We start from the raw sequence: 6,000 nt of genomic DNA, 5'->3' as shown, positions 1-6,000 counted from the left end.
TATGTGGATTATGCATCAGTAAAGTACTCTCTTTATCAACTGTGGTGCTGAGAACAGACCAAGAAAACCTCAGGAGGTGAGTTCTGAGGCAGATCTTCAAGAGCAGGCATATGCCTACTCTTTTTATATTTCATATTTATGTAGAGCCATGCATATTATCTTTTTTCATCTAGCCAAGACTTGGATTTAGTCACTGATTTATAGTATTGGTATGAACTAACTATGAAGAAAAATATATGTAGGTAAATATATTATTTAAATTTCTGCTTCATAGTTATTAATTATAGTTGCTTTAAATCCTGAAGGAAACTAGACATTTCACTGTGCATCTTTCTCAAAATTCTTTAAGATCTTGCTGTATGATTAATTAAATCTTTGATGAATGATCTTTCTATAATCTTAGACAATGGATTCACCACATACTGTGTATCTTTAATATATTTAAAAACCATGTTTCTTACTGATAAGTGTCAAGTCCCATGTTATATATTAATAATTTGTATCAGATATCCAAATGATCAGCACTAAATAATGACCAATATCCTTGAGTAACTGAAAACCTAAACTTACCTTCCTAAATTGGGATGTTGTTGATTTCTCTGGATTCTGTTTTTCCTATATCCACGCAGAATATTGATCCACCTTGGCAGCAGGCTATCTGTGGTTTATATCCTCTTATACACAGGAAAGCTGCCAAGGTAATGGTCACTAGTTGATAACTGCCAGTTATCCATTTTTCACTTAGCAGTGCATTGGATTCTTCAATGAATGCATGCTGAGGTTTGGTTAGTATAGAAAAGCCACTGACAGGTGCTGGAGAGACACCAGTACATAACACGAAGTTCCTGTCCTTTGGGAGCTACAGTTTAATAACCCAAGCAGCAAGTAAATGGGGAGTCATTTTGAATCATTTGGAGTATCTGAGAGAAGTGAAGACTTCAGAGGAGACATTGAGTTGAGCCACAAGACTAAGGCTATGTTCTTGTGAAACTGGAGAGTGTATATGTATCTGTGTGTGTGTGTGTGTGTGTGTGTGTGTGTGTGTGTGTGTGTGTGTGTGTGTGTATGTTTGTACTTTTGACAGAAGATGCCAACCATTTTGTTGAAAAGGCAGCCTCTGCAAATTACCACAAAGGAATCAGCCTACCCAGAGAACTGTTCTCTCCTCTTATCCTCAGAGTAAGGCAAAAAGATGTTGATACATTAAGTCCTAACCTCTACAAGGCTAACAGGAAAACTTTTGCCCTTTTTACCTGGAAACAATTTTATCTCTATCAGGAGATATTTTCCAGTTAAGTAACCTATAAAACATCCCTCAGAGTAGGGAAGGAATAGAATAGGCTTGAGTCTCCTGAGACTTCTCTTTCCCTAGAGTACTGTCTATCCAAGGCAAATCGGGAAACCGGCCCATTTTGCTGCAAACCTCACCAAGAACATGCCAATTCAATTTGGCAAGCTCAAAATGGCAAACACAATTTGGAATACACAAGCACCCCATACCTTGGATGCTCCTAACATCAGAGCAGAATTCCCAAGAGTTTTGAAGTTCAGCCAGTCAAAGCAAATGTCTGCAAATCCTCTCGACAGAAAGCAGACACCCCACCGCTGTTATATTTAGCTGTGGAGTCACTGTGGGGCCCATGTATCAATCACCTTGTAGAATAAATACCTCCCACCTGACAGTGCATTAAGACACGGCAGCATATTGGTCTGTAGAATAAAGTCTGCCCTAAGGAGAAAGACTGTTGTCTTGACAGAGGTGGAAATAGAATTAGACGATGTCAACAGTGCCATGCAACTAGTCAGAAGGGATCAGCTGGTGGAATGGTGACCGGAGCACAGCCCTTGCATCTGAGTTTGGAGTTTATCATCTGGAAGGCAGGTTTTACATTAAGTCTAGTGTCTTTTCCCGTGGTGAGAAATGCTACCTCAGGCTTTGCTGCAGCTACTTGGTCATAGTAAGAACTGGAGGGTCCTTGTGTAATTCTGGCTTCTGCTCTACCTGTCTTTCCTTGCAAGCCTTTGCCCTTGAGTCTGTCCCCCTTTGGTGTAATTTCAGGCTTCAGGCTTGTTCTTCCAGGGGGAAGGTGATGGAGAGAGACAAAGCCAGGGCCACTCCCCACTCAACAGGAAAATGGACACTTTCCTGGCCTGTCACCTGAAGGTTTGTTGAGAGCTGTTCGGCTGAAACACTGTTACTTGGTCATTCCTCATTACAGGCAACAATAAAATGAAGGATTTTGCTTAGGGCTTAAGAAGTAGAAAAAGACAAAGGAAGATTAAGCATCAACAGCTTCTGAGTTAGGTGGCCGTCAATCATGCCTAGCGCTTAGCTCCATTGGGTTAGTTTTTAAAAATAGCCTATCTTAGTTTTAGTTATGAAGTATGATTTTAATCAGCTAAATCTTGTTTGAGGTAGAGATAAACAGTGTTACTCGTATTAAAAACATAATATTACCTATCACCCCCATTGTTCTGAACTTGTTTATTTTTTTGTTTTGTTTTGTTTTTTTACAGGGTACTTACTCAGCACTGAGGTTCCTCACACTTTCTATTAATGCATCTATTTTGTGCTTTCTTTTTAATACCTACTTTTGTATTCTTAATTTTCTTTTTCCATTCATTCTTTTGGTATCGCTTTCTGGTTTATTTATTTATTTGTTTCTGTTTATTTGTTTTTCTCTTATATCCCAGGCTCACTGTGTAGCTATGGGTGACCCTAAACTCCGGATCCTCCTGCCTCCATTTCCCAAGTGCTGGGATTGAAGGAAGGCATCACTATACCAGTTTGTCTTTTGAATTTAGAATAGAAAATTTTAAACAAATACAAATTTTAAACATTATTTTTATATATGTGCCCCTGCACATATCACCTGCAGCAATCACCTTCTTTCGGGAAATTGATTTCCTTTTCAGTGGCTATAATATGTTATCCCTGTGTGCCTCCATTTTGCTTATGCCTTTGAACAAGAGAACCTGAAAGAGTTTTAACATAATTAAAAAATTACTAATAGAAAATCATTAGGAAATTCTTCTTCTTTGTCAATATTTTGGCCTCCTGTTGTAGAAGAGTAACCACAAGTTGAAACAAGGAAAGGGGAGGTCATAGAAGGAGTTGAAGGAGAGACCCAGGAGGGACTGGAGGGAGGAAGGGGAAGAGGGAAGCAATGCAATTGAATTTCAGTTGAGGAAACAGAATGAACTTGAGAACCGGAGAACAAAGGGGTCTAACTCCACTTTTGAAAACAAGATCTGAAGAAGGAAAATCTAAATTGCAAATCAAGAAAGAACAAACAAAACTACAAGGCTTAGTGTACCTGCCACTAAAAGGAGCCTCTCTACTCTGCAGGGCAAGACTTCAATTCCATGCTTACGGATTAAGTCAGTATTACAAGCCATAGAAACTGTCATGTGGACAGTGAACGAGCTTAACAATTCTAATTCGCTCAGGTGTGTGTTTTTTTAACAGTAAAAGATATGTTCTAAGTCTCATTTTCTCACTCAAGTGTTCCTGGCTTAATGGGGCTGCCACAGTAGCCTAAATGCAACACTGTTTGAATGAGAACCTGTCAGAAAGATTTTGGCAGCTTTGACCCTCTGCTAACTTTTTTCTTTAAAATGAATCATCCAGAGGGTTGAGAGTCATTTCCAGTTAAAGAATTATCTCAGGCATAGATTCATTAATTCATATGTACTAGGATGAGGGGGGTAGTGTCCATTCATTCATTCACTCATTCACTACATGTCCCTCAGGTCCCATTAGCATCTTATTACTCAGCCTCTCAGAATGAAGAGTCTGGTATGAAACTAGAATTAAGCAAGCCCACACCTTGCAAGCTTTGTGTGTGAATCAGGTAGACATTGATTATACGCCCAAATCTGGAGAATAAGACTGCCAATCGAGAGCGTATTTGTAAGAGTGTGTAGTGGCAGGATTGTGGGTGGGAAACGGGCTGGCTTGAAGGATGTCTATATGTGTATTTTTATCACCCATGTGTTGGATGAGGCTGAGAGCTGCCAGATAGCTTTTCGACAGCTTGGAGTTACTGTTGGGAACAGGTCCATGTATGGAAGCGAAAGCCGAAAGGCACAGATAAGCTGAGAGCCAGATATGCTCAGAGACGCTAAGGACAAGCGTCCCAGGTCCTTTCCTTCTGGTCAATCTGGGGCAGCCATCAGAGCTGGTGGATTTCATATCCAGCCCATGCAGACAGAGAAGGCTTGACAGAGGTAGGTGTGAAGCTTTCGTGAAACTTATATAAGAGACAATATGCTGTTACCCCCGCCTGAGCCCTTGATGTTCTTAAGGGATGTTGCCAAAATTGTTTGGAAAAAAAAAATTAGCGATTGAGATTTAGGTTGAGGTTGATGATTGACATATTTCACAGCTATTCCTTCTCCAGGCAGGACAGTTTAGACCGAGGGGACAAGACAACACAGATTGGCAAATTAAGTCTCGTTTTCGCCCGGTCATTTACCATTCAGACTCGCGTGAACCTGGTTCTTCCTTGATGTTGCCAGCAAGTTTTGGAATGAGCTACAGCATCCCATGAGGCTCTGATACACCCTGGGTGCTTTAGGTAGGATGGGTGGGATGTGTCGTTTTTCTCGAATGTTCCTCGGAAGCTAGCAAAAACTCACATGTGTGGCTCGCTCTTCTTGGATTCGCAAGGGAAGGTTGGTAAAAAGGCATTATTATTTTTAGCAGCTGAAGTCAGTTTCGCTGTTTCGTGGCAGCTCGGAGATGGATCACATCCTGTTCAAAGGTTTTGTGGGTTGTTTTCACAAACATGTCTGTGTAAGTTGAAGTAGTTAAAAGTAGCTATATGGCCTGCATTTTTCTGAGTACTTTTGGCAATTTTTTTTCTTCTCTTTCTTGTTGAGGTGCAAAAACTTAAGGATTTGAAAGGAAATACTTCTAAATATTATCATCATTTTTTTCCCCATCAGTTATGTTCTGGCAATAGTGGCTTGCACTAGATTAGGAAAAGATCAGACTCAGAGTTCAAGGTCAAATCACGAGCAGAAAGACAAGAGTAACAATACCAGCATCTATGTGATTCCTTTGTTTTCTGGATTACAGGTTCACCATCCAATCATTGCATTTTGAAATCCCATTCCAGATAATTACCAAATTGTGGTTACTAAAGGAAGGAGTTCTATTAACAATAGAACTAGAGTAAAATATGTGTTTGCCAGACACTCATGGAAGTTATTGGGAGAAAGTATAAGCTATATCTAAAAAAATGCATGTGTTTTTTCCAGGATGAAACTAAAATAATGCTTTCAAAGGGTGATGAAATTCAGACTCGGGATATATCTTGTTGAAGAAAATGTGTACACGATTAAAATCAGATTTGAACCCACTGCCCCATTGAGTTTAGCTTTCCATTGTGTGACATAACACATTTGGGGAGGAGAAAACTGTTCAGTGTGATTTTTCTTCTCTGATGACAGTTATGACATGGAAAATAATGAATAAATAAGTATAGCTTGCAATATTGAGCAGGGAGATGTTCTCTGGATACATTAGCTTTCTGGGGGGCGGGAGGTTTGACAAACGTACAGGAAGTGTACACAGTGTTTTCTCCTCAGCTGTGAGTGCTCCACTTCACTGAGACAAACAAAAAAAAAAGACAGAGAAAAGAGAAGGTGTGGTTATATTTCAATTAATACAATACCATTGTCACGATGCTCACAACACTAAAAGATGGGTTTTTACACTGAACTATTATTTAACCTACCCATTTCCATTGGTAATAACATTCGATTTACAACAAATTCACACTTAGCGCATTTTCCTTTCTAAGGTAGGTTAGACTTCACTAAAAAAATGCTAATATTCTGGGCGAGAGGGAGAGAGAGGGGAGAGGGGAAGGAAGAGAAGTGAGGGAAGGAGAAAGGGAAGGGGGGGAAAGAGAGGAGAGGCTGTAGATTCTTAACTCTAACCTAACAGAGCAAAGCTGTCCCAACTTCAGCTAAAGTGGCACGGGCCTAGAA

General features: G+C 39.9%; 1 protein-coding gene across 1 annotated transcript in view; it reads left to right on the top strand.

Moving 5' to 3' along the window:
- The first annotated feature begins 4,210 nt into the window (after positions 1 to 4,210).
- Positions 4,211 to 6,000, top strand: part of Slc8a1 (solute carrier family 8 member A1) — a 375,206-nt gene continuing 373,416 nt past the window's right edge. The window contains exon 1 of the mRNA XM_052746397.1: positions 4,211 to 4,230. The gene's annotated coding sequence lies outside the window, so the exon portion shown is untranslated. The remainder of the gene's footprint in view (positions 4,231 to 6,000) is intronic.

Source organism: Peromyscus californicus, unplaced genomic scaffold (assembly GCF_007827085.1).
Source record: "Peromyscus californicus insignis strain IS unplaced genomic scaffold, ASM782708v3 Scaffold_1__1_contigs__length_55948999, whole genome shotgun sequence".
NCBI lineage: Eukaryota > Metazoa > Chordata > Mammalia > Rodentia > Cricetidae > Peromyscus > Peromyscus californicus.
This window is presented reverse-complemented; position numbering and strand designations above follow the sequence as displayed.